Source organism: Lynx canadensis, chromosome F1 (genome assembly GCF_007474595.2).
Source record: "Lynx canadensis isolate LIC74 chromosome F1, mLynCan4.pri.v2, whole genome shotgun sequence".
Taxonomy (NCBI): Eukaryota; Metazoa; Chordata; class Mammalia; order Carnivora; family Felidae; genus Lynx; species Lynx canadensis.
Window position 1 is genome coordinate 42,541,531 of NC_044319.2, and position 27,818 is coordinate 42,569,348.

Below are 27,818 nucleotides of genomic sequence, written 5' to 3' on the forward strand. Positions count from 1 at the left end.
AAAGGCAGGTCCTGTCATTGGTCATCTTGTGATCTGTGGGGCAAACGTAAAGTTCCAGCATCGCTAACTGCATGACCTTGGGAGAGTCACTTCTCAGGGCATCGATCTCCAAAATCCTTTCCGGTTCTAAAAGTCATATGTAGGATATGCAAGAATAATAATTCCCTAAATTCCTAAATAAAATAATAATAATAATAATATCCTAAATTCCTAAATAAAATAATAATTTCCTAAATAAAAAAGACACAAAATAAAGCAGATATAGAAATACTAAAACAAAAGATTTGCCTCAGTTTCCCAGAGCACCTCAATTCCCAAACGGTATTAGTGTTGCCCAGAAGGTAGCAAAATTGCTTGACTTCATTATCCCCAGCCTTCTCCTTACACTGAAGGTAGGGATACAAATGAGAAAGCAGAGAAAGGCTGTGAGGTAGAAACCCCAAGGAATTCACCCTCGACCCCCAAACACCTGGGAATTAAGGAGGCGCGATGCTGGGCCCTTGCCCTTGAGAAGTTTATTGTCTAAGGTATGTCCCAGTCTGGTGACATGTCAGGGGCATTGGAATCCAAGGGAAGCCAGTGTGAATGAATTCCGTGACTCTGCTAATCCCTTTCCATTCTCCCAAGACCCAACATCTCCCTGATAGTGGCATCAAGGTTATGAGCACAGGGTCTGGAGTGAAACAGCCTGCTTGAAATCCCTCCTCTGTCATTAACTAGCTGACTGACATCAGTAAACGTTAGCTATTATATTATTTGCCAGCTCAGCACTCCTCTATGGACAGTAGCCAGCCTTTGGGGTGGGGGGCGGTATATGTCTCCCCACTTCCCTACAAATATTATTAAGCAGCCTTTTCTTCTCTCCTAGCTCCCATCCTGCCCTTTTTAAAGTAACCCCCCCTCCAAAAAAAAGAGAAGTAACCCAAAACATAGCTATCTTGGTATCATCAGATCACTCTTCCCATGTCCTAGAACATTCTCTATTCCATCCCTTTCTCCCACTCCTTCCCCAACCCCCACCAGCTCTCCCTCCTTTGTTGTTACCAAGGCTAAACTCAAGAGTGAATAACGCACATTGCTATAGTACTCTGCAGCTTTCAGAGTGCTTCTGCACACATGATTTTATTCAGTTCACGGGAAGCAATGTATTTCACCCTTAAAACAACCTTGTGAGCCCAGGGTATTATTTTTTCCCCATTTTACAGATAAGCAAACTAAGTCTTAGGTTCACAAGCTGTCCATGCTCACAGCGCTAGGAAGTCAGTCATACAAGGACTGAAAGTCTCCTGACCCCCAAGCCACCCACCCTTTTCTCTACTACTCCGCACTGTCACGTCCAAGTTCACATCCTGGCATCGTGAGGAGCCTGAAGTTTATGGCCGGTCACGAACCCCCTAAAGGCAACAGAGTTCTCTCATTTTTCTCCCTGCTGGCTGCGGCAGGGCTGTCCAGGCTGAAGGCCCATCCATATGAGGTACCTGCAAAGTGCCAGGCCCAGGTGGGGTGAGGAAACCAATGAGAGGGGTTCAGAGGCCCACAAGGCTGCGGGGTGCCTGCTAGAGGGCCACTATGTCATGGCAAAGACCAGAAGAATTCCAGGTCATTGGGCAATCCCGAGGGAGCACCCCAGGGAAAATCCAGCACACCCATGGGCCTCCCTCACTGACGCTTCCAGGGAGAGGGAAACGCACAAGCTCCCTTCTGGCCAGGGCTGAGAGCTTGATCAAATTCAGACACACACACCCATGCACACTCAGCAGTAAACTCAGAGCCATGGAAATCAAACCTTGAGCTCACCCAAAGGCCAAAGGAGAAGCAGCCACAGCCTCAGTCCAGGGCTCCGGCTTGGAGCCACCATCGCCTCGGACGCTGGCTGCCAGGCAGAGCTATAAAATATGCCTCTACTTAATTTTTCCATGGACACAACCCCAGATGCGACTGCCAGGCTCTGGAGGAGATGTAACTGTGTAGCCTCCTAACCTCTCTGCTGTAGGATGCACAGCTGGAACTGGAGAAGGAGGAGTAACCTGGGATCAGGTTTGCCACCCTCTGGAACACTGGCTCTTCCGATATCTTTCCAAGGCCTGGTGCGGCAGTGGAGTAAGTTTTCATTCAGCAACTGATACAGGCTTGGAATTCGGCGCAAATTGCTTACATCTGCTTGGCCCCATCCCAGACAGTCAGGTAGTTTAGAGAAAGAAGGAGGGGCAGCGTTGGCCCACTTCTGGAAGCCGGGGTAGCTGTGTGCTAAGGAATCTGGTGCCATGCTGGGACCAGCCAGCACAGGGTACAAAATTCACCAGCGGAATTGAGAAGAAGGAAAAAAAAAACAACAAAAAACCACATCAGGGCAGCAGGAGACAATAGAGATTCCATTCCAGGCGTGGCTGGTGGGACTGGGACAGGGAAGCCACAAAGACCCCAAAAGGGGGTGGGGACAGAGGGAGAGAAGGTTGGCCCGGGGAATAAGAGCAATGGCAGATTCTTCACACACACACACACACACACACACACACACACACCCTCGGCCAATTAGGGTGTGTGCACTAACCTCATACATTCGGTAACCTCTTCTCACAACCCAGGAGCTGGCCAAGCCCCTTGGCTCCCCACCCTACCCCACCCCTGCTTGGCAGCGTCCCCAGGGCTTCCTGCAGCTGCCATAACTCCCCAACATCAAAGTCGCCGCTGTCGCGAGCTGAAAATGAGAGACAAGTACCAGCCAGGAGAGCAGCGCCTCCGCGGAGGGCCCGGAAAGTCAGGCCTGAGGGTCCCTCTCTCTCCCCCAAGCTTCTCCTGGTGCTGCAGTACCCTTATAAGGGAGAAGCCAAGTCGGCCATCCGTCTGGCCAGAAAATGTATACATTCCCCCGGCTACATGCTGACTTTTCACCCACCGCAACAGAAAGCACCATCCCCACCACCCCCACTCCGGGGCAGGTTTTGCTTTTTATTTCTCATCTTCAACCCCCAAACCATTGGTTGGTTCAGATCGCCGTGCAGCTGGAGGGCAGGAAGTGTGTTTAGAGGAAAGGGGTGGGAAAGGGGTGAGAAGCGGGGACCCGAGACACCCCGAAACTGCTGGGGCGGGGTGGCGGAGGGAGCCGGCAACCTGCAGGGCGCCGCGGACCGGAGCTCTCGCTGCCACCGCGTCCGCAGCTCTGCCGGCCGCCGGGAACCCGCGGCTCCTTCCATTGTTGCACCTCGGCTGTTGCCATGTTGGAGGGAGAGCCCCTTGACCTCCGCTCCCTCGGCTCGGCGGGCAATCTGCAGACCCCGGGCGGCGGCTCCCGGCCGGATGCGCGTCCTACCTGTGCTCGCTGCGGGCTTCCCTGCGAGACCCGACGTGTCGCGTGCTCGGCGACGTGGGCTGCCGGCCCCGCAGCTCCAGGCGTCCCCGCGCCCGCGCGCGCCGCTCCCCTCTCCGCGAGCCACGAGCGCCGGCCCGGGTGTGGGGGGGGGGAGGGGGGAGGAGGGAGCCGGAGGCTGGCGGGGAGGCAGCGGAGGACGCGGGACCGGCTACGGGGGGCGCGGGGGAAGCCCTCCGGGCCACGAGCGTGCGCGAGCCCGCAGAGTCAGGCCACCCCGGGCGAGACAATAGCGGGAGCAGCGGGCGGGAGCGGAGAAGCCATCTCCCGGAGACCCGGCGCACTGCACGGCGACGCGAGGCGCGGCCAGCCCCGGCCTGGACAGGCAGCCGCCCGGCCGCCCGCTCCAGCCCGCAGCGCCGAGTCGGCGGCGAGCGCGAGGGCGGGGCGGGCCCCGGAACCCTGACCGCCCTCCACCTCTCGCTCCCGCCTCCCGCCTCCCTCCCTCCCTCCTTCCCTCCCGGAGGGGGCGCGGGGGCGAGCAGCGCGCTGGCGTCCGATTGTGCTCGGGAACCCGACTGCCCGCGCCGCCGCTTCCCGCCCGGGGGAGGATTCTGCGGATGGTCGTTACTTCTCCCTGCGGGGGCCCCTTTGCTCCGGGTCGGATGCACGCCAGGTCCTTCGGCTGAAAACGAACCACTTAGCGGTTCGAGGACATCCCCCCTCCGCCCCCATCTTTATCAGGATTGCGACGCCCGCCAAAGTCCCTACCTTGAGGGCGGCGGAGGGGGAGCTGTCACCGCGCTGTGCGCTCAGCCTCGTTGGGTTTTCTTTTCGCCCAAGTGGGTCGTCCCACCTGAACCCCAGAGAATAGCAACCCTTAGTAGGGGTGGGGGAGGTAGAGCGGCCTCCACCCCAACTATGGTAGGGAAAAAACCCGCTTCTTTCAATTCAGTAGGTCATGTTTAACATTTTTACTCCGAGTGCCTTTCTTCGAGCAGTGGTCTCTAGAAGAATTTTCCTAAAGACTCCACCCAAAAGAAACCGAGAATTGGCCAGCTCCTCACTTGCATTTGCTTGGCATAGTAACTATGATCCCTGATCTCAAAGTACATTTTCCTCACACTTGTATCCCATTCTCCCCCAGGGCCCTCCTTCCTTTCTGGCGGGTCTGTGAGGATCAACACCCGACTCCCAGGCCCCCCGCTCTGCAGTCCCCTTCAGGTGTCCAGGGTCTCAAGGCTCCCAGCCTCCCTCAGAAGCCTAGCCCTCCCCAGCCAGGGGAATCCCATGGAAACGTCTGCCAACCTCCCCCTTCCCTGGTCTCAAGGAAATATTTATTGAAATGCTACTATTTCAGTCTGTTTAGGGTTTACTAGAGTTTTACTTTTTTAAAAAATGTCAGAAGGGCCTTTTTAATAAGATACAGGGCCTTTAAATTTTCCTCATTAATACAAAACTGTGCAACAAAGCCAACACGATACTTAGATTCATAGTTGTAGAATTGGAAGAGACTCCAGAGCTCAGTAAGAGGCTATTTATTAGGAAGGGAATTTGAATAACCGGAGGACGTCCTACGTGGAGGGGGGGGGGCGGGGGGGAACAATATGAAAAGTGACTTTGTGGTTCACAAGGATTTCTTGGGATATTGTTTTGTTCTCATATAAGATGAAATCTGAGTGAATGCAAAGGATCCCTAATGAGAAGGAGAAGTTTGCATTTCTCTCGGCCCTCTGCCAGATGACCTTGCGTAGCCCCCTCCACCCTCTTAAGCATCAGTAATATCAGCTTCACTTCCTACTCTGGGCTGTTATGCGGCTCGAATGAGAGAATGTGAGTGAAACTAGTTAATGGCTAGACAGAATGCGGCGCGTACATCATAATGTACACATGATCCTAGTCCCGATCCTCGAGAGCCACGGGGGATAAAAACATGTGTTTACTCCCCCATTCACCACTTGTTGGCGAGGCAAATACTTGTGACAGCTTACTGTTTGCCTGTCATTGGGCTAAGCTCAGAGGCCTGAGAACAGAGGAGCCCGTGGGCCATCAGCATCTGTGTGGCTGGAGTGAAAAGTCCCAAATGGAGAGCTAACAGGAAAGAGGCCCGGGTCACTGGGTTGAATGTCTTATCAAAGGCTTTATAACGCACTTTGGTGGGGAGAAAAATGTCCTTATAAGAGAAATCAGGACGTGCCAAAAAGTTTAGATTTTGTCCTGCAGGTGACAGAGAACCCAGGGGGTAGACAAGTGGAGCTGGGAACGATCTGATCAGAAAAACCTTCTGGCATGTTACACGGGAGGAAGGATTTGGAAGATGCACTGTGTGTCCTCCCTTTGCTCCTGCAAACGCAATCTTGACCCTCTGGCTTCCTAGTAGGGCGTGGCCACTGGGGAGCCCTGGCCGGAGATTGGAAGGAAGGAGGTCAAAGAGGTCTGGCTATTTGTTTCTCGGGATTTCCTTCTCTTTGGAGTCACTGTGGGCTGGCTGCCACCCTCAACCAAAGTTCACAGCTCCCCCTAGGTGGTTCCCTCTCCCTCTCTTCCTTCCCTTTTCTCAGTTCCTTTGCCTTCGCAGGCCTGGGGGTGGAAACTTGCTTTCCTGCTGGCCCCAAAGTACTGCACACTATTCCTGTGGCTTTCCTTCACCCTGCTGACTCTTTGTAAATTGTCTCTTCAGATTGGAGCGTGCCATCTGCTCCCTGCCAGGTTAGGAGAACAGGCTGAGAGCTTAGGAGGCCATGGCTATGTTCAGAGTGCAAGATCAGAGAATCTCTGATGTGCCAGGGCTGTGGCAATGAGGATGAAAAGGAAAGGACAGGTACGAGAGATGGTTAGGAAGTCACATCAATAATATTTGATAATAGGGGTGCCTGGGTGGCTCAGTCGGTTAAGCGTCCGACTTCAGCTCAGGTCACAATCTCGTGGTCCGTGAGTTCGAGCCCTGCGTCGGGCTCTGGGCTGATGGCTCAGAGCCTGGAGCCTGCTTCCGATTCTGTGTCTCCCTCTCTCTCTGCCCCTCCCGCCCATTCATGCTCTGTCTCTCTCTGTCTCAAAAATAAAATAAACGTTAAAAAAATTAAAAAAAATAATATTTGATAATATATTGAATGTAGGAAGTGGGGGCAGGAATCTAGAATCCCTCTCCGCTTGATGCCATAGGAATTGGTGGCAGGTGGTGCCAGCACTAAGTGGGGGACTACGTAAGACAGGGCCCGGGTGTTGGGGGAGCAAACGTGAGTTTAATTTTGCACATGTTGGGTTTGAGGAACCTGTGGAATGTTTAGGTGAGGTTGTCTAACAGACAGTGGATTTCTGAAGCTAAAGTCAGAGCAGAGGCACGGACAGATGACAGGAATTTTGGACTCTTCAGATTATAGATGGTCGGTGAAGCTGTGGGCATGCGTGAGATCACCCAGATGGGCGTACAGAGGAAGCAAGAGCCCTGCAAAAGAAGTGGAGAAGAAACAACCACGTCGATAGGGGAAAAAACTGAGACCATAGGGTGTCAGAAAGGAGGGTGGGAGGAAGTGTCAGGAAAGTGACCGGAACACCAGTGTGGCGGGGACATCCAGGGGAGGCAGGGCCGGAAAGTGCCCGTTGGATTGGCAGGAAAGTCACTGGGACCCGTGCTGTGAGAACAGTCAGAGTAACACCAGGCTCCAGTGGGTTAAGGAATACAAGAGACCGAAAATAGCAATGAGCATTTTTTTCTAGAAGGTTGACAGTTAAAGGAAAGGAGAAATGTAAGGCAATTGGGTGGGGGGAGGGCTGCAGGATCAAGGGAAAGATTTTTGTTATGTCTTTCCTTTTTCAGAAGGGAAGGCTTAAACATGCTCATATGTTGAGGGGGGGAGACCAAGGAGATAGAGAGATGATTAATGAAAAATGTCGCAGAGGAGATGGGATCTGGACACATGGGGGTAGGGTTGTCTGGGATATCTAAGAGGAAGCGTGCACCCGCAGATGTTTGTGTAGATCGGTAAGCCTGGAGGTTAGGCGCTAACTGGCTGCTACCTGACGGTCTGTAGGTAATCTCCTGAGAGAGAAGGGGGTCAAGCTGGGCTTGAGGAGAGTTCAGGAAAGTGGTTCAGGCAAGGAATGAGGATGGTAACTTCTTAGAGAGGGAATGGAATTGTCAGCAGGGTGGAGGATGTGGCTGGAATCAGATATTCTGATATGTAGTGGCTACTGTATTAACGTTTTCATCCTTTTCTTCTGCAGCACTGGGAAGCCCGGGTGTAGAATGTTCAATCAGGGCTGGGGGCGGGGAGCCCGGCGGTGTTGCAGAATAGGTACCCTTGGAGGATAAAGGGGAAAGAAGGTTCCTGACAAAACAGGAACTGGCCAGGGAGGGATGTGAAGGTGGGGAAAGGCTATGAATCTTGAGGAAGGGGGTTAAGGGGCTGGGCTACCTCTAGTCTTGCTCCACTCCTGTCTCTTTTCCAACACCCTAGCCAGAATGATCTTTCTAAAGCAGACATCTGCTTCCCTTTCTTAACATCAACTAGCCTGTCAACTCCATGAGGGCAGGGATTTTTTTTTTTAAAGTTTATTTATTTTGGGGGAAGGGGAGAGAGCAAGAAAGAGAGAGAGAGAGGGAGAATTCCAAGAAGGTTCCAAACTGTCAGTGAGAGCCCAATTCAGGGCTTGAACCCAGGAACCATGAGATCATGACCTAAGCTGAAATCAAGAGCTGATCGCTCGACGGAGCCACCCAGGGGCCCCAGTGCAGGGATTCTTTACCTTAGTTTTTAATTTTTGTTATTATTGTTATTGTTTTATTATTATTATTTTTTACCTTAGTTTTTAAACTTCTGTATTTCCCAGAGCCTGAAACAGTGCCTGGTATGTAGCATGTGCTCAATAAAATTTGCCAAACAAATGGATGAATGACTCTGTATAGCTCTTGCATGAAGCTCAAACTTTTAAGAAAGTCAACAAGGCCACTCATAACCTGGCCCTTGCTTTTCACTCTAGCCTCAGAGGATAAAAACTGTCTTGTTCATCTTGTATCCTCAGAATGCCCATAATATCATCATTTAATAAATGGGGCTTGAATGAATCACTCCCTCCCTCATTCCAAGGCAAATTCCATGTTTCTAGAATACATGTGATTCCCAACTAGGGGTCTTTCTACACGCTCTTCCCACTGCCTGGAAAGGGCCTCCTACCCGCCAAAATCCCACCTCTGTTGCCCTTCCCATTATGTGGCTGTCTTTCTACATGGTAGGCAGAGTAATGGCCCCCTTGAGGAAGAAACGTCTGCTTCCCAATCCCTGGGACATATAAATATGTTATCTTACATGGCAAAAGGATTGTGCAGATATGATTAAGTTAAATACCTCCAGATGGGGAGATTAGCCTGGATTACCTAGGTGAGCCCAATCTAATCACACTGGTCCTTAAAAGCAGAACACTTTACTCAGCTGAAGCCAGAGGGAGATGTGATGATGGAAGAATGGCAAAAGGGATATGACGTTGGTGGCTTTTAAGTTGGAGAATTGAGGTTCTGAGCAAAGGAATGTGAACATCTTCTAGAAACCGGAGAATGTAAGGAAATAGTTGCCCCCCAACAGCCTTCAGAAAGGAACATGGCCCTGTTGACACACTGATTTTAGCCCAGTGGGCTCCGTGTTAGGCTTCTGACCTACATGATAAGCTTTTTATAAATAGTTTCTCTGCGTGGTCAGTGCAGAGCCCGAGGTAGGGCTCCATCCCACAAACCATGAGATGGTGACCTCAGCTGAAATCAAGAGTCAGACGCTCCAGCAACTGAGCCACCCAGGCGCCCCTAAGATAATAAACTTTTAATCCACTAAATTTGTGGTAATTTGTTATAGTAGCAATAGCAAACTAATACACCCTATAATTAGCTTTCCAGGAAGCTTCCCTAGAGTGCTTCCTAACAATGTCTAGATACACCTGATAGCTGCCTGGATTGTAACACTCATCACAGAGTGTCAGAATTGCCTGTTTGCTTTTTTTCTGAATTGGGGAGGGGACAGATGAGGAGGGTAATTAGAGTGTAAGCTTCTTAAGGACAAGGCAATCTCTGTTGGGTTTACCTTTGAATTTATAGGACTAATTCATTGCCTGATCGAAAGCTGTTGTTCAGTATATACTTGATGAATGAATGGGTGAATGAAGAACTGGTTACTAGTTAGGGAGCAGGTGGTCGAAAGGAATGAGAGGAGAGGGTGATTAAATTTGTGCTGTGTTCTCTCAGGGCTCTGCTCTGGGCCTGGGCTTATCTGTAAAACAAGTCTGAGCTAAAATTGCAAAGGGCAATGTTTGTACCATTTTCATTTAAAAATCCTTCAGTAGACTTTCTTTGCAGAGATCCAAATATTTTTGCAAAGGTGAATGGATACTGGAGATGGGGTAGAGAAACTCTGTAAATATTTGGTGATCAGACTGACTTCAATCCCTTTGGGTCCCACTGGCCTCGAAATCAGTCCTGCTTCTCTCTTACATCTTTTCCATGACCCAGAACACTTGGGGGCTGCCTTGTTCAGGGAGAATATTAATCCTAGTGTCTGAGTTCTTGAGGCTGTCCAAGATTATTGGGCTGCCACCCTCTCTGTATTCTCAGAGAGGAGAAGAGTAGGAGGGCTCACCTGAAACCCAGGATGCTCTCAGTTTGGAGTTTTTAGGGCCAAACACCAGAGAAGGCTTCTCCAAACAACTTCTCTGTACCATGCATCTCCCTGGTACCTTGTAATGGTCTCAACTCCAAACACTCTACACAGTGATGATGGAAGATGGGGTCTTTGCACAGGCAGCTACACCTTGCATTGGTTTGGGAAGCCCTGGGAAAGCCTCTTAAAATTAAAACCTTTCCCGCTGGCCTAAAATTCCACCGTTACAGGGGTGTCTGTGTGGCTCAGTTGGTTAAGCATCTGACCCTTGATTTCAGCTCAGTCGTGATCTCACGACGGCATGGGGCCTTCTTGGGATTCTCTCTCTTCCTCTCTCTCTCTGCCCCCCCCCCTAAATGTATAAACATTAAAAAAAAAAGTCAACATTAGAGATGTTTTCTGGCTCTTCAATACAATTGTATTCAACTCCCAACTATCCATATGCTTTCCCTGTCATGCGCCACTGTGGGAGTCTCAGGATGAGGAGGACAAGACCTCACCTTGCACGCAGGTGCCCCTAAGGCCTTGTGAAAACAGTTTCCTCTTCAAGGCGTAACCACATAAGCTAACGTTTGCCAGCTGTAGGAAGAGGACTGTGTCAGGGTCCAGGTAACGGACGGTGTCACTGAGAGGGCAAGAAGGAGCGAGAACTGCAGAGACCTTTCTTGCTCCACAACTTTTCCCGGTTCTGATACAGAGCTGGTGGTGATTTTCAGACAGGTGAGTCTGGTGAATGGCGGGCGGTGTTGGGGGGGGGTGGTGGTTAAAGGGTGAGTGGGGGGGGGGGTAAAAAGCATCCCTTTAAAAATTAGTGGGAAAACACCTGAAACTAATGTAACACCGTCTGTTAAGCATACCAAGTTAAACATTTGATTAGAAAAAGACAAAATAGTGGCGGAAATTATGTTTAAGAAATGTGGGGAGGGGAGAGGACCCAATATGGAATCTGTGACATTCGACTGCCCTCTAGTGGGAGAACTAAGTTCGACAGTCTAGGCGAGGTGAGAAATGAAGAGGCACTCCCGGAAGGGATGGTGGTAAATAAGGTACCAGATGGCACCCTTGTTTGTAATTCAACTTGGGGAAAAGCGGATTCAGTTCACGCTACCTCAGGTGTGACACTGCAGTGTGAACAAGCCAGACTTTTGATTCAACTTTCAAACTTTGCCATTGCCTGTACGACACAATTTTTCTCCCCGGCCCCGGATAAATCTGGTCAGCTGTCTCCAATCTGGCACCTCCTGTCTCTACCTCCCTCCATTCCAGCCACACTAACCTATTCACCATTCTTCACCCCCAGTTGACACTCCCTGCTCTCCTTCCAGGTTCAGTGTTTTCCTTCCCACTGTGTCTCGTTTACTGCTGTGGAAATAGTAGGTATTCAACAAGCCACTTGATGGGTCAATCCTATCCAGTCTATTGAACTTTAAACAGAAGGAAAGGAGAGGGTGATTAAATCTGTGCTGTGTTCTCTCAGGGCTACCACGGAATACCACATAACAAAGCCATTGGGCAAGGGGGAAAAAAACCCTTCAAAGCCCCTCTATTCTCTCCCCTTTAGGGAGCCTAGACAGACACCATTTCCCTTCCTTAAACGAATTTAGGTATCGCACGTTTCCACATCTCCTTCATAAAAACAGAGCGAGTTTTCCTTAGTTAACAGTGGATGCTCAAGAAATGCCTGAATGAATAAATGACAAACGTCTGCTGGCTCATTACAATCTACTCTGCACACCTCTGACAGTTATTTGCTGAAATTCAACTCTGACCATGTGTTTTCCTTGCTGAAAACTCCAGGGCCCCTATCCTGGTTTTGTAACCATGGCCTTGCTGCCCATGCTTATGCCTCTCTGTACTTGAATTCGTCTTGCTGCACTTAGTACTTTGCTAAAGTGGTTTGCTTACGTGTCTGCCTTCTTTCCCAGGCTGTGAGCAGGATCCGTGTCCTACAGATCTCCGACTCCAGAGCTCGTGCAGGACCTAAGCCATAATAGATGATCAATAAATATGCAGTTAAATCATTCCTTCCTGTTGCATTTCGAGTCTGTTCCTTCTAATCTTATTCACTGTGGGAGAAGGAAGAGCGTGGTAAAACTTCAGATTTAGAAGGTATCTTACAGGTCATTTGATCAATTTCCCTCATTTTATAGATGTGGAAACCCAGGACTGCTCAGGATCACACAATTTGTTGGTCTTTGTTCTAAAAGAATCAGACAATTGTGGGAAAGAAATTCCTCCAACCAAGGCTGAGCGGTTTTGTTGTTCATTGTGTTCAGAAGCCTCCAGTTCCCAGAAACAAAAATGAGTTCCCTTATCAGTCTTTGGAATTTCATAATCCTGCCTTCCCCACCCCATGCGTCAGGGCTGCTGAAACTGATTTTGGGAAAAACTAGGCTGATCTGGAGGTTTATGTTGCTAATACTCCACGTTGTTCCCACTGGTGCACGCTGACACTGCTTTACAAGGGCTCATTTTGTGAATCTGACCTGGAAACTGCAAGGTGCCTAGAAGGCAGGGAAAAGCAAAAATTTGGTCAAAACCTAAATTAAAAGTCTAAGCTCCTTCTCTCTCGTCTAAATTTGGACCCACCTTTCCACTGTCACTTCTATTTTCCTATATTAGCTGCTCTATTCGTGAATCAAATGCGTCTTTCCTTCTTTTGTGCTGAGGGATGCTCATCTAACAGCTGTATTATCTAGTTAATGGAAATGTATTTTTCATTAAAGAGAAAGATACGGTCATCTAGTTCCGTGGAGTAACTAAAATTAAGAGGTCCTATTGGCGAAGTGATAAACAGAAGACACAAGAATTGTAACAAAAAGAGGTCACAGCTCTATGTCTGAAAGTTTAATGTTGGTTGCCCTTTCCCATAAGTCGCTACCATTTCGTTTCAAAGTTTAGTAGATACTGGCAATTGATCAAATATGAAATATGAAAGAACTTCAAGAACACATGTCTTAAGGAAATGGAGAAATAGAAAAATGAATGCTTTTTTTAAATCTTGCTAAAAAAGATACTTTAAATATGGTTCAACCAGAGAAGTAATTTATTAGAATTATATCAAGTAAACAGAAGAGCAGGGCTTCCCAAGAGCGCCCGGATAGCTCAGTCGGTAGAGCATCAGACTTTTAATCTGAGGGTCCAGGGTTCAAGTCCCTGTTCGGGCGTCTGTGGCTTTTGCCCCTTACTTACATTACCAAATATTACCGTATGAAAATCTCAGCCCTGAAGCAAACTTCTGCCTCAAATTGAGTTTTTTTTTCCCTTGCTTTCAGAATATGCGAGGTAAATATGTTCTCGGGGAAGAAAACACTGACTACGCAAACTCAATTTCTTGGTGAATATGGAAGTTTTTATGTGGTGGTTTCCCAGTGAGACGGAATTTGTGTTGTTCAGATTGTTAAAAATCGAAGCTAAAAAGGAAGGCGGAAGTTAAAGCAAAGCGCCCGAACAGGGACTTGAACCCTGGACCCTCAGATTAAAAGTCTGATGCTCTACCGACTGAGCTATCCGGGCTCTCACAAGAGAAGGCTCCTATTACAATGCCTTACATAAGAATAAAGAACCTTGCGTAATCGCTTCCTTCCATCTACATTTTGTGAAACCGTTTTAAACCCAAGAAAGCTCACGATTCATACAACAAAGAGAAACAGAAGACCTGAGTCATGTACTTGTCAGCAGCGTTAGCAGCTACTTCAGAACTGAGAGGTATTTATGTGCCCAATAGCCATTATTACGTAGGCTTCTTTGATTTGTAATCAATCCAACACATCCAGGATTAAGAGAACGGCAAGGTACATCACTTTTGAAGCGTTGTGGTGGCATCAGGTCTCTTTTATTATTGATAATCACGTGGATATCAGTTCTAAAACTGACCCGACAACAGAAAAGAAGAAAAGAGTCTAGGAGAAGAGTATAAATATGCTGCTGGGAAGCTACTGGGTTGAACTGCAGAGTACAAACTGGGAGAAAGGACCCTGCAGAGGGATAGTGTGATTGTCCCGCAGGTCCCTTGAAGACGTCCAAATAATTTTAAATGATGCAAACCCTGGATGAAGTCACCAGCAGTGATCCTGGGGGTACAAGCCCTGCCAGCCAGAGAGACAAGAAAGCTGAGCGTGCCTGCAGAGAGGTCTTACTGATCATGGCATTCGAGGCTCTTCTCTTCCACTGCCATCAGTGATCTGAGCACTGCCTTCTGCTATAGGGCCGGCTTTGAGACTTATCCACCATGGGGCTCAGGGTGAAACATTAAAGAATTTCTGTTCGCTGGTGTTGCTCTCCCTTAATCCATCTGCCTAATTTCAACACTTTAGGAGTGGTTGTTCAGGCCCAGCAATGTCACTTTTAGGAATTTGTCCTGAAGAAATAATCAGGGATACATAAAAAGACTTGGTTACAGGAGAGATCGTCATGATATTTTAAGTGGAAAATACTGCAAATGACAGAAATGGCTATATAAATTATGGTACCGTCTTAATACATGGAGTATTACGTAGCTATTAATAATCATGCTGTAGAAGAATACGACTTGAGGAAAATGCAAAACATTGTTAAGTTAGGAAACACTTCAGACCAATTTTTTAAAAAGGTGCATATACGTACACTGAAAAACCGAAAGCATAAATGTCTCTCTATAAAGTCTGTGTTCTGAATCGAGGTGCACCTGTTTGAAACCTTCCTTCCACTGTGTGATCTTGAGTAAACTACTTCTCTGTGTCTCAGGACAATGGGATAATTGTGAGAATGTATAAGGTAGTTTATACAAATTGTTGGGAACAGTGTCTGACAAGTAAAAAGCAATCACGAAGTCATCTAAAGACTTAATGGCAAAGACGTAACAAGAACAGACTACAGATTCTGCTCTAGAGTTCTAACACTGTCTATGCTTCGACAAGCACTTAGCTTATTTTTAACAATTTTTTTTAATCAAGATCTAATTGACATATAACATTAGTTTCAGGTGCACAACATAACTAGTCCGTATTTGTATATATTGCAAAATGTCACCACAGTGAGTCTAGTTAACATGCATCACGACACATAGTAACACGTTTTTTCATAACGATGAAAGCTTCCACGATCTGCTCTCTTACAACTTTCAAATATGCACTACAGCATTATTTAACTATAGTGACTGTGCTGTATCAGGCTTAACATATTTGAATGGATTCAAGGAAGATGTTGAGAATTTTGAAGGCTGACAATATTGGGTTAACTCCAGACAAAAAGAATCACTTTATCCTCTGAGCAATGGGGGAACTATTAAAAGTTTGGCTTGGGGTGCCTGGGTGGCTCAGTCAGTTGAGCATCTGGCTCTTGATTTCGGTTTAGGTCATGATCTCAAGGTTTGTGGGTTTGAGCCCCACGTCAGGCTCTGTGATGACAGTGCTGAGGCTGCTTGGGATTCTCTCTCTCTCTCTCTCTCTCTCTCTCTCTTCCCTTTCCCTGCTCATACTCTCTCTCAAAATAAACATATAAACTTAACAAAAAAAACTTTTTTTAAAGTTTGGCTCAATTATGTTCCAATTTCCCACTGAAAGGAGCACACATTAGATTTTTTTGTGCTACAATAAAAACAGTAACAAGGACTACCATCAAATATTCTCTGTAAGAATCACATCATCAGAATTAATCATCTGCTCAAGGCTAATGGTACAGGTTTCTAAAATTGGCTCTGTGCAGACAGGATGTTTAACCATCAAGTTAGGAATATTAGACTGCCTTCTCTTTGCTCAAAACCCTTTGATTCTTCCCTACTACCTCACTGAGTAACACATGGAACTTTTTATAGCAGCATTCAAAATCCTCCGCAATCTGGCCCTGGCCTACTTTGATACCAATACAATACAAACCAAAATTGTTATTTAAAATTTTCCAGTAGCCACATTTAAAAAAAAAGTAAAAAGAAACAGATGACATTAATTTTTATATTTTATTCAACCCAATATTTCAAAATATTATCATTTTGATATGTAATCAATATGAAACATTATTGGTGCGCCTGGATGGCTCAGTTGGTTAAGCGTCTGACTTCGGTTCAGGTCATGATAATCTGACACTTACTAGGGTCACGCTCTGTGTCGGGCTCTGTGCTGACAGCTCAGAGCCCTGGAGCCTGCTTCGGATTCTGTGTCTCCCTCTCTTTCTGCCCCTTCCCCGCTCATGCTCTGTCTTTATTTCTCTCTCAAAAAATAAACATTAGAATAAATAAAAATTAAAAATATAAAACATTATAAATAAGATATAGTATTTTTCACTACTAAGTCTTTGACATATGATGTGTATTTTACACTATTGCACATCTCAATTTGGACTAGCCAAATTTCAAGCCACATGTGGCTGGTGAATATTATATGAGACAGTGTGATTTCGATACCATGCCAATCTTTTACTCAGTAACCAACACTTTGATCAAAGTAGATTCTTTCAGTTTTAAGATCATACCTTCCTATTCATCTCTTTCTTTCCTCATTATTTGTGCCATGTTTCTTCAAATGACTTCTCCTATTTACACCTCCTGAAATCCTATTCATTTTTTTAAAGTTTGTTTTTAATGTTTATTTATTTTTGAGAGAGAGAGAGAGAGAGAGAGAGAGAGATGAGAGGTGGAGGGGCAGAGAGAGAGGGAGACACAGAATGGGAAGCTGACTCCAGGCTCTGAGCTGTCAATGCAGAGCCTGATGCGGGGCTCGAACCCATGAACTGTGAGATCATGACCTGAGCCAAAGTTGGACGCTTATCCCACTGAGCCACCCAGGCACCCCTCAAAATCCTATTCAATTTTTTAAGGCCCCACTCAAATGAAACCTCTTCTACAAAATCTTCAATGATTGTGTTAACTAGGAAGAAAAGATGAATTCAAGAGACTATAGATAGACTCACATTCAGTTTACAGATTCAGTAATAGAGACGTGTATTTATTCTTCAAATTGAAAAAGTAAAATTGGATCTCCATGTTACAACATACACAAAAATCACTTGCAAATGAGCTAAGGGCTTATATGTGAAAAGGACATCTTTAGAACTTTTAGGAGAAAATATATGAGTATCTTTATGACCCCCTAACAGGGAGGAATCTCTTTTAAAAAAAAAAAAGGAAGTGAAACATAAAGAAAATAATTAATAAATCTGACTTCATTAAAAAAACTTCTGAAAAAAAAAAAACTTCTGTTCATCAAAAGACAACATTAAAAAACTGAAAACAAGGTATAGATTTGAAGATTGGTAATACATAATAATCAAGAAGGATTAATGTCCAGATTATATACAGAACTCCTACAAATCGACAAGGAAAAGGCTAACCCATAGAAAAATGGGCAAAAGATATGGACAGGCAATTCATAGGTGAGTAACCATAGTCAATATATACGAAAAAATGCTCGGTCTTACTCTTAATCATGGAAATAGAAATCAAGCCACCATAAGAAATTCTCACATCTATCAGCTTCGTTTTTTAATAGTCTGACGATACCAAGGGTTGGCAAAAATATGGACCAAGAGACTCCTATACACATTCGTGAGGAGTGTATATTCCCACAACCACTTTGGAGAGCGCTGTGTTATGATCTGACAGCATTGACAATGTGTTTGTGACCCAATAATTCTACTCCCTGGAGTTCACAAGTACAAGAATGTCGATGGCAGCACTGTTTGTAACAGTAAACGACTGGAAGCACCTTAGTATTTATCAAAGGAGGAAGTGAATAAAAAATTGTGGTATGATCATTACAATTATGGGCTGAATTGTGCCCCCCACCCATTAATGTGTGGAAGTCCTACCCCCTGAGCATCTCAGAATGTGACTCTATTTGGAGACAGGCCTTTTACGGAGGTGATTAAGGTAAAATGAGGTCATGGGAGTGGGCCCTAATGCATTATGCCTGGTGGCCTTATAAGAAGAGATCAGGGCACAGACCACTTACAGACCGAGGGGTGAGGACAAAGCAAGAAGGCAGCCATGCGCAGGCCAAGGAGAGGTATCAGAAGAAACCAAATCTGCCAACACCTTGATCTTGTACTTCTAGCACCCAGAACTGTGAGAAAACAAAGTTCTGTTGTTTAAGTCATCCAGTCTGTGGTATTCTGTGATGCCAGCTCTAGAGAAGCACACTTACTGTATAACAATTAATTCTACAATTTAATATATTATGGTACAGTATTACTCCACAATATTGAAAATTAACTAACCATATGTGATTCAACATGGTGGAACTTCACAACAATGAGGAAAAAATGCAAGTTGCAGAATACATACAGTTTGATGCCATTTACAAAGATTTTAAAAGCATAAAATTCCGAGGGAATATATACATATATAAATCCTAAAGGTCTAAAGAAGTGCATGGCAGGGGTAAATACCAAATTCAGAATAGTGGTTCCCTATGGAGTTGAAGGAGGGAGATGGGACTACTGTAGGAAACCTTTTTGTAACAGGTAAAGTATCGTTCTTTAGGAAAAGTGGGAGGGGGGGTGCCTAGGTGGCTCAGTCAGTTCAGTGTCCAACTTCGGCTCGGGTCATGACAGCACAGAGCCCGGACCCTGCTTCGGATTCTGTGTCTCCCTCTCTCCCTGCCCCTCCCTGCTCGCACTCTGTTGCTCAAAAATTAGTGAACATTTAAAAAAGAAAAAAAAAAAAAAAGGAAGAGTTACGGGGAAAAGATTAGATTCTTCTTTATACTTTTTTTGTAAGTGTGAAGTAGCTCATTATGAATTTTTAAGAAAGGCTATAATAACACTGACTTCCAATTCCTTTAGAACTACCAGGGGCTCTAGAAAAATCATCTCATTTAGCCATTTTATTTACAGACTGGGAAACTGTAGAACTGTGTAACTTTCTGGTTTCTAGAAATAGCTAGACTAAACCCAGGTTTCCTGTCTCTTTATTAAATAAACAGTTTTTGAGTATCGTTCTTAGGGAAGGAAGTGAGGATCACTGAGTTAGTTATGAGCTTAAGCTAATTTCATTTTCTTTTTAAGTGCATTTGACGAGCAGAAGAAATGCTATAGTTATGGCTTATTTTCATTAGAGCAAGTCATGTGATGAAGTTTTATGAAATCCTTGGGAAAGGATAGCAAAATGTGTCCAGATATTGACCACTAGTAGGTAGAATCATTTGTGGTTTAAGAACAACATTCAAGGATGAATGATCAATCACGAATTAATATCAACCATGACAGGAAAAGTTCTATTCTTAACCATGTCCTATTCAGCGTATTTATCAAGACTTTCAGTGAAGACACGTTAAAGATCTTAATCAAAATTTTTGCAAAACGTAAAAGGAAAAGAACTAATCCCTCTCAACCTTCCAGGCATGGTTAAGTGCAGCTCATCAAGCATTGCACTTATCACATTCTCCCACCCAAGTACTAACCAGGAGTGACCCTGCTTAGCTTTTGAGATCAGACGAGACTGGGAACGTTCAGGGCGGTATGGCTGTAGACCCACATTCTCCTTACCTGGACTGTCTGAGTCCTCCACTAGACAGATTCCAGGTGTTACTTGTTTTGGAATCTTCTAGGTTGGTGTTTGGCACACAGTAGGTGTTCAACAAATGTTTATCTTAAACAAAATGAATTGCATGACAGGATCATAATTCCGAGTCCAGGAGGCAATAGGAAGAGACCTAAACTAACCGGATACTATTTGAAAGATACAAAACAAACTCCTGTTTGGGAATTAAACCAAAAAAGCACTCAACTTGATTGCATAAAAAGAGAGGGGAAACAGTGGAGACTGGTTCACCTAAAAAAGCCCCTCCCCTCTAATTTTTGAGAGAGGTGGTTGCTGACTTCAAGCTCTTTCAGAGCAACTGTGAAAAGGCATTACTTTTTCGGCTCATTTGCAGAGATCTGGATCTCCAGCTCTGCCGTAAGGTTATGCCTGAAATGGTGCAATGTGCAAATTAAGGGGGGGGTGTCATTGCCCTATTTTATTTAGCATGGGTTCGTACCCAGTTCTGGGAACCACATTTTAAACAGAACAAACAGGTACTTGTTCAGAAGATAGTGACCAGGGTGGCTTGAAGCCATGTCAAGTAAGAAATAGTTGAAGGCTGTGAGATTTTTAGCTTGCAGAAGAACAAGGCACAGGATTAGAGATGGGACATGGTAACCGTCTTCAAATGACTGAACAGTATTCATATGGTAAAGAATGAAGCCTTACTCTATGTCTCCCAAGTGTAGAAATGAAACCAACGGAAACTGCAAAGTAACATACTTCAGCTCAGAAAATCCTCTAACATTTAGAATCATCCTGAAATCAATGAGAGGAGGTATTTGGGAGAGACAATACCATTTGGCACCTTCTGAGGTGGAAGTCGGCCAACCTGAGAGGTTTGTGGCAGGAGCTTTTATATTGGGACTCGATGACCGGGTTGCTGATCCAAAGAAGCTCCACCTCCCTCGTTCTTTGCACCTCTTCCAGCATTTATCACATATCTTGCTGTTATTCGTGTATATCCTAGTTCTATTTCCCCCAATTAGCGACAACATTAAGATGCCGTTTGCCCTCTGCAGCCACTATCTCTGGGGAATAAGAATGAATACGTTAACTTTGAGAAACAGAGGGAGTGGTGTTTTTTGGAAGAGCGGAAGGCTTCCTCTGACTACGCTATTAGGTTTCTTCCATCCTCGATTTTTGATGTCCTAGGACACATCTGTAAATACCATCAGACTCTGCGAGCTCCTCAAACGTTTTCTCTTGAAACTTCACAACTTAGTCTTCCAAGTCCTGCAACTCTCTCCCCGGACTGGCCTCTACTCTATGGTGGCAGTCTTTCTGCCTCTCTAGCCCTCCAGTGGCGTCTCTATGGTTTCCGGAGGCCTCACCGGAAGCCCTGGTGTGAGATGGGTTCAGGAGGCCGGAAGTTGCGCGCTCACTACTCGCCGTTTCAAAATGCTGCTGAGGCCTTAGGGCCTGAGACTGACGCCCCCTCCCCCCCCGGGCTCGGCGGGGGAGCGACTCATGGAGCGGCCGTAAGGTGTGGCTCTTGGGTTTCGGCGGCCGGGTCCCGGGCGGCTGGGGGCGGGGAGGCGGGGAGCGGGCGGCGGTACGGCCAGTTCGGCGGGCCTCGGAGCCGGGGCAGCTGGCGGGTGGAGCTTGAGGCGTGGGTGGCGGCGCGGGCGGAAGAAGGGCTGGTGGGGGAAGGGTTCTGCGTTGAGGCCCCGCGGAAGGTAAAAATGGAGGTAGACTGACGTGCTTGCTGCAGTTCTGCCGGCTGGTTTACAAGTCGGAAATCGAAATCGTCGGTCGACGATGTTTTTAACTGGACGCAAAATTGGAGAAATACTGAGGCCCTTTGGAGGAAAGAGATGGGCGCAGAGGGAGGCGGGAAGAGTGACACTGAGGTGTCCCAAGAATTGAAGGTAGTAACTTTCAAGGGCTCGCGCGCCATCTGTGCCCGATGCACTTGAGTGCTTGTTTGAAGAAGGCCGGTTTTGGGGCCACACCCAGACCCGCCCAAGCAGAACATCCGGAGATGGGGCTCCGGAATATACATTTTAATCAGCGCACCCTCCAACTGAGTTTTGTACACCGTGAAGTTTGAAAACCACTGTCTTACAGCGACACCCGGAGAGGATGCTATTGCTCTGCCCCGTCATTAGGAAATCTCGGTGTTGGTGAGGAAGCCCCTTCACGCTGAACAAATATCTGTCAAACGTACTTGGGGTCTTTGGTGTGAAGTATTACTACCTTTTGGTTTAGGTGTTGTCTCCTCCCTCCTCCTCGTATCAGGAATCTCTGATACGAAAAGGCAATTGAGTTTAAAAGTGTTTATTTCACAGTATTTTGTTTGACAGTACTGGTTACGATCACACATGTTCGTTGTTTGAAATAAATAAGTGCCTGAAGTTAAAAAAAAAATGCACACAATACAGAAGTGTGTACAGTTTTAACTGTTCATCAACCCTAACGGGTTCTCTCCTCAGGCTAGCTGCTGTTGACTGCTTGATGTTAAGATCCGTCCTGATTTTTTCCTACAGTACTCACATTTTTAAACAACAGTGGGGTCACATTGTACGTATTGTGTATGCGCCTTACGTTTTTAAGATGATAGCAGGGACACCTTCCATCCAATATACATGTAAGGCTTTCTTTTAAACATTTGCACAGTATTGCGTTATAGAGTTTGTACAACAATTTTGTTCCTCATCAGTTCCTCATGGATGGAGTTTTAGGTTGTTCCTGGCCCGTTGTTTGTTTTGCAAACTATGTAGGAGTATACTCTTGCTACACACTTGACCTTTGTAGGTGCCTTGCAGACTTTGTAAGAACTAAAACAACATCTGAATAGAACAGTAGTTGTTATTTTTTTTTTTAAGTTGTTTTTCAAGTATGTAGTTGAAAGAGAATCAGACAGTACTGTTTAGTAGAGGCCCTTAGGGCTTTGAAGAATTAAGAATGATTATTCCTGCTAACTTCTGACAAGAAGTCTTTAATTCAGTCTTAAAATCACAGTTGTCTTCAAAGGTAGAAATTTGAAGATGAGGTGTAGGAATCTCTTGGACTACATGTAGGGTAAAACCAGGCTTGCATTATCATTGAGAGATGAGTAAGACAATTTCGATCCTCTCTGGTTTCAGTCCAGTAGAGGACACAAATAAAAACCTAAGTGGTAATAGAGGTGCTCTGGTGACATCTTCCCTTGGAGAATCAGAAGGCCTTGACCAAGGAAGTGATTTTTGACCTGGGTAGAATAGGAATTGTCAAGAGTAGAGAATAGATCACAGAAGAGGAGAAAGGACAAGCGCCAAGGCAGTGGATTTCCAACTTTTTTAACAATGATGCCCAGTAAAAAAAAAACGTTTTATGTTGTGACCCAGTACACACAGGAGGGGTAATGAATGGTTAAGCTCTGGCTCTGCAGCCAGAGTGCTTGTGCTCTAAGACCACGATTTTCAGCAAGCTAGTGTCTTCTCTGCCTCAGTTTCCTCTTCTGAAGTGCGGACAATAATATATTTACCTAATAGGATTTCTGTATGGATTAAGTAAGTTATTGCAAAAAAGTGCTTTAAAGAGTGCCTGATACAAAGGTGCTTAACTGTGTTGTGTTGGCTTTTTTCAATAACAGAAGCAGGTTCCACAAAACAAAACTTAACCTTTGTTACTTACTTTTATTTTCTATTCTGTTCTGTTTCATTAATAGAGGGGAGGGATTAAGACCAACTGGGGTACAACTTGTAGTTTGAAAAACTCAGTACTAAAAATACCTGGGAGGTGAGTGATAAAAGGGCTTACGGATTCAAGGAACTGAGTTCATCATTCATCATGGTAGATACTGAGTGGTGGAAGTGGAAACTTGAAGTGGAAACCGAGGTGGAACGGAGAGAGTAAGTTGGAGACAGATCATGGAAGCTGATGTACACATACCCAGTGAGGGCAGGGGAGTGAGTTTCTGGAAATGAAAACGCCTTGTGAGTCAGCTGTATAGGCCCATGTGGGATTGTCCTTCACTCTTGAGATGCACTGAAAAACCAGGGTATTTTGGCCTGCCCTGGGCTATTCCTAGTTCTGCTGTGTTGTGGACCAAGGTGGTGGGATGACTTCCTTTTCAATAAACACATCTCTCTTGAGGAAGAGTCCTTTTGTTTTTTTTAATTACTATTTTTTTTTTTAACTTGAGATATAGTTAACACACAGTGTTGCATTACTTTTAGGCGTAGTGTAGTGGTTCGACAACTCTATATGTTATGCTGTGCTCGCTACAGGTGCAGCTACCATATATCACCATACAACGCTAGTATAATACCATTGACTATATTCCCTATGTTGTACCTTTTATCTGTGTGCCTTATTCATTCCATTCCTGGAAGCCTGTATTGCCCACTCCCCTTCACCCATTTTGCTCATCCTTCCACCTCCTCCCTTCTGGCAACCATCACTTTGTTTCAGGGAGAGTTTTTTTGAAAGCAAGAAAAAACTGCAAAAAGGACTTTGTTCCCTCGTTCATTTAAAAGTAGGCAAATTCTTTTCAGCTTTTTATACTCCTTCCTGAGGTTTATTATTAGCTGTAAAGAAACAAACTTCCAGAGAGCCAAAACAGTACCAATTAGTGATGTAGATTCTTTTTTTTGTAACTGGAGTGTTTCCTAAGACTACTAGTTTTTTCAAGATGCAGGCAATAAACAATGTTTGTGATTTCTTTCCATTTGGTGTATACCATTTAATAAAGTAAAACCTATTGTTCTAATTCAGTATTTTTTCTATTTTTCTCAACGTTTTAATGAAATATTGTTTAAAATGTTCTTGAGGGAGAGCAAGAGTGAGTGGGGGAGGGCAGAAAGCGGAGGGAGAGAATCCCAAGCAGGCTCCACACAACCCTGTGCAGGGCTCCATCCCGCAAACAGTGAGATCGTGACCTGAGCCAAAATCAAGGGTCAGATGCTTAACTGACTGAGCCACCCCGGAGCCCCATTAATGAAATTAAAAAAAATTTTTTTAATGTTTATTTCTGATAGAGCACAAGTGGGGCAGGGCCAAGAGAGAGGGAGACACAGCTAAGCTGTTAGCACAGAGCCTGACGTGGGGCTTGTGAATTCAGACACTTAACTCACTGAGCCACCCGGGTGCCCCCTTTAATGAAATATTTTAAAGCATATCACAAGTGTGTCATTTTACCTTTAAATGTGTTAGGATGTATATCTTACCAGATCAGGATTAAAAAAAAAAATTACCATAGTGCCTTTTTACTACAATTAACAGTTTCTTAATTAACCTAGTACATAACTCAAAATTTCATGATTGTTTAGGGAAAAATGGCATTTTACAGATGATTTGTTTGAATCAGGACCTGAATGAACAAGATCCACATGCTGTGTTAGGTTTATGTTTTTTAAGTCTCTATGATGGTCTCCCCACTTAAGCGTATTCCGCCACCGGAGGAGATCCTGTAGAATTTCCCGTGATCTGGGTTTGGGTAATTATTTGCTTTTGGTATTACTTATTCCTTTACTCTCCAGTTTTCCTACAAACATGTAGTTAGTAGTTAGATCTAGAAGCTTGTTTCGTTGTTTTTTTGTCAGGAATACTTCGTAGGAGGTAGGAGCTTCTAGGTCCTTCCTATTGCTTCACATCAGGAAGTGTACGATGTGTGAATGATGCTCTTTTAGAGAGTGTTGTCAGTGGTCAAGTGCTCTCAGCCTTCTCCATGTGTTTTAAAGTTCCCCCTCCCCCAGCCTTTTACTTTAATGGTTTAGCATCTATTAATGATTGTTGGAGGAGGTGATGCTTAACCTGAGACTAAAAGGTCTAGGATGAGTTAGTCTTGCGCAGAACTCACAGTGCTATAAATGAAGGAACGATGTGTGCAAGGGCCCTGAAGCAGGAAGTAAATGCTCTGAGAAACTAAAAGATCAGTGTGGTGAGGTGCAGGGAGCATGGAGAAGAACATGAGGCACAAGAGGAAAGACTGGCAAGACTGGGGCTAGGTTCTGTATTTATCTTTAGAGCAATAGCAAGCTATGGAGCAGGGCTCGGCACTGTAGGATTGGTTTTGTTTAATTTTTTTTTTTTTTTTTTTAATCCTTCTAGCTGTAGTGTGGAGTTTGGTTTGAAGGCGGTTAGACCAGTTAAGAATCTATTTCAGTGATGCATGCGAAAAATAACACTTTTTTGTTTGGGGAAATGGTCATGCAGATGAAAAGAAGGGTGGTTTTGAAAGATTTAGAAGTTAAAATTGATCAGGTTTCATGATGTGAGAACAGGGGAAGAGGGAGACAAAATGACTTCTGACTTTCTGGTTTGAGTAACTGAATGTAACTACTAACTGGTAGCATAGTGGAAAAGGATAAACTTTAGACTTGGGCAAGTTATTTGACTTCTTTAAGGCCGAGTTTTCTCATGTAAGGAGCAGGTAACAATACCTAACCCTGCTGTAATCAAAAGAGATTCCAAGGGGTGCCTTGGTGGCTCATTCGGATAAGTGTCCGACTTCAGCCTAGGTCATGATCTCACCATTCCTGAGTTTGAGCCCCACGTTGGGGTCTGTGCTGATAGCTCAGAGCCTGGAGCCTGTTTAGGATTCTGTGTGTGTCTCTGTCTCTGCTCCTCCTCCACTTGCACTCTGTCTCTCTGTCTCTCTCAAAAATAAATAGACATTTAAAAAAAAAAAAAGATTCCAAGTGGGAAAGGGACAAGATCTTGCTTTGGATTCAGAGCTTGTCATTTGACTCCATTTCTCACACACGCCTTGAACAGTGCCTTTGCTGGTGTTTTCTTTCCCATTCTTTCCACTATTCTGCCATTTTATTTTATTTTTTTTTAATTTTTTTTTCAACGTTTTTATTTATTTTTGGGACAGAGAGAGACAGAGCATGAACGGGGGAGGGGCAGAGAGAGAGGGAGACACAGAATCGGAAACAGGCTCCAGGCTCTGAGCCATCAGCCCAGAGCCTGACGCGGGGCTCAAACTCACGGACCGCGAGATCGTGACCTGGCTGAAGTCGGACGCTTAACCGACTGCGCCACCCAGGCGCCCCTCCACTATTCTGCCATTTTAAAATCCTTCCACTCCTGTCTCCATTCCCTCTCAGTCCTCCTTTGCCTTGCAATCAAAAGTACTGTGTCCTACACTTAACTTCCATGGGCCTTAAAGCAATGCCTTTTTTATGGCACAACACTTTTTACCGGGTGTTAAAGCAAAGTAGGAAAGGCTTATTGAAGCTTAAATTCTTCAGACCTGTCAAGTGGTTAATTCTTGTTCCTACCAAGATGCTGAACTAGCATGACTCCTGGCTCCCTCCCAAAATCATCCGTATAGGAACTGTAATAGGAAAATGCCGTGAAAAATAAATGCGTGAGGTAGGCTGTTTTGAACTTGTGTGTGTGTGCATAGATGGGACAGTGTTTCATCTGGGACAGGAGTCAGCCAGGTATGGCTGTAAGAGAATAAAACCATGGGGGAAGGGAACTGCTGGAATACTACTCTAGTTTCTCCCCTGCCTCATTACCTTGGAGTTAACCTTTTTCTACGCTTGTGACTCGGAGCTCTAGTCCAGCTTTCCTCAAGAGTGAATTAGGGCATTTCAGAAGCATATACTTGTGTGAAGTTGATGAAAAACAGGAGATGACTGACTTTAGACTGTCACTTCTCTGTCCCTTGCCTTCTTAAGCCTTAGGTCTCCCGAATCCTATCCTAATACTGCTTCTCCTTGGAGAACAGAGGGTAAGTCTTTGATCTGGGTAGTGATGGCATGGGGTGGAGAGTGATTGTGGTTTCCTGGTGTTTGGGACTTTCTACTTTAGTAGTAGTTCTTCTTCTTTTAAAGGTTTTATTTTTAAGTTATCTGTATACCCGACGTGGGGCTCAAATTTATAACTACCATATCAAGAGCTGCACGCTCTACCAACTGAGCCAGGCAGACACCCCTAGTACTTATTTTCTACCTTACTCCAGCTTACTGCAGCCCTTGTGGGCTGGAATCTGGCCTTGCCCCATATTCTTTGCCTGTCAGGGTATCTGCTATCCTCTAGGGAAAAATAAACAAAGACAGTTGAAAAGCACAGGTATTTCAAGAGAATAATGTATAAGTTTCATTGGAACAAGCAATAGAACAGATGGACCAAGAGTTTAAAGCGAGACTGGTAATTATTCTAAAAGAAATAGGGAAGATCTTAACTTGAAACATGAATAAGCAGGGACTGAGAGAAGCAAGTGGAAATAGTAGAGTTGAAAAATGCAGTGGTTCAAATAACAGAATGGATACAGTTAATGAATTAGAACTCCAGGTTGAGAAAATCTTCCAGAACAAAAGAAGGAAAGGACAAAAAAGAAAATATAAAAGAAAAACTAAAAGGTAAGGAAAGTAGATGTAGAGGTACTCACATCTAAATAATAGAGATTTTTAAAAAATTTTTATTTTTTTAATTT

At 45.1% G+C, this 27,818-nt stretch overlaps 2 protein-coding genes, 1 long non-coding RNA gene and 2 other non-coding genes across 9 annotated transcripts in view; 2 read left to right on the plus strand and 3 right to left on the minus strand.

Moving 5' to 3' along the window:
• PIK3C2B (phosphatidylinositol-4-phosphate 3-kinase catalytic subunit type 2 beta) overlaps positions 1 to 3,700 on the minus strand; it is a 66,272-nt gene extending 62,572 nt beyond the window's left edge. Inside the window, exon 1 of the mRNA XM_030301744.1 lies at positions 3,311 to 3,700. The gene's annotated coding sequence lies outside the window, so the exon portion shown is untranslated. The remainder of the gene's footprint in view (positions 1 to 3,310) is intronic.
• A 9,342-nt stretch (positions 3,701 to 13,042) lies between these two features.
• TRNAK-UUU lies at positions 13,043 to 13,115 on the plus strand. The gene has a single exon. It is a non-coding gene; the product is annotated as a tRNA-Lys (tRNA).
• A 276-nt stretch (positions 13,116 to 13,391) lies between these two features.
• TRNAK-UUU lies at positions 13,392 to 13,464 on the minus strand. Its single transcript has one exon. It is a non-coding gene; the product is annotated as a tRNA-Lys (tRNA).
• A 35-nt stretch (positions 13,465 to 13,499) lies between these two features.
• LOC116737864 lies at positions 13,500 to 20,810 on the minus strand. The gene is made up of 3 exons (XR_004343145.1): positions 20,243 to 20,810; positions 19,408 to 19,510; positions 13,500 to 14,308 (listed from the first exon to the last, which is right to left on the minus strand). It is a non-coding gene; the product is annotated as an uncharacterized LOC116737864 (long non-coding RNA).
• MDM4 (MDM4 regulator of p53) overlaps positions 20,804 to 27,818 on the plus strand; it is a 39,247-nt gene continuing 32,232 nt past the window's right edge. Inside the window, exon 1 of one of the 5 annotated variants that reach the window (XR_004343144.1) lies at positions 20,804 to 20,930. The gene's annotated coding sequence lies outside the window, so the exon portion shown is untranslated. Of the gene's footprint in view, positions 20,931 to 21,103; positions 21,571 to 27,818 lie in introns of those variants that run through there. The other 4 variants (XM_030301751.2, XR_003965764.1, XM_030301752.2 and 1 more) reach the window with 4 other exon arrangements.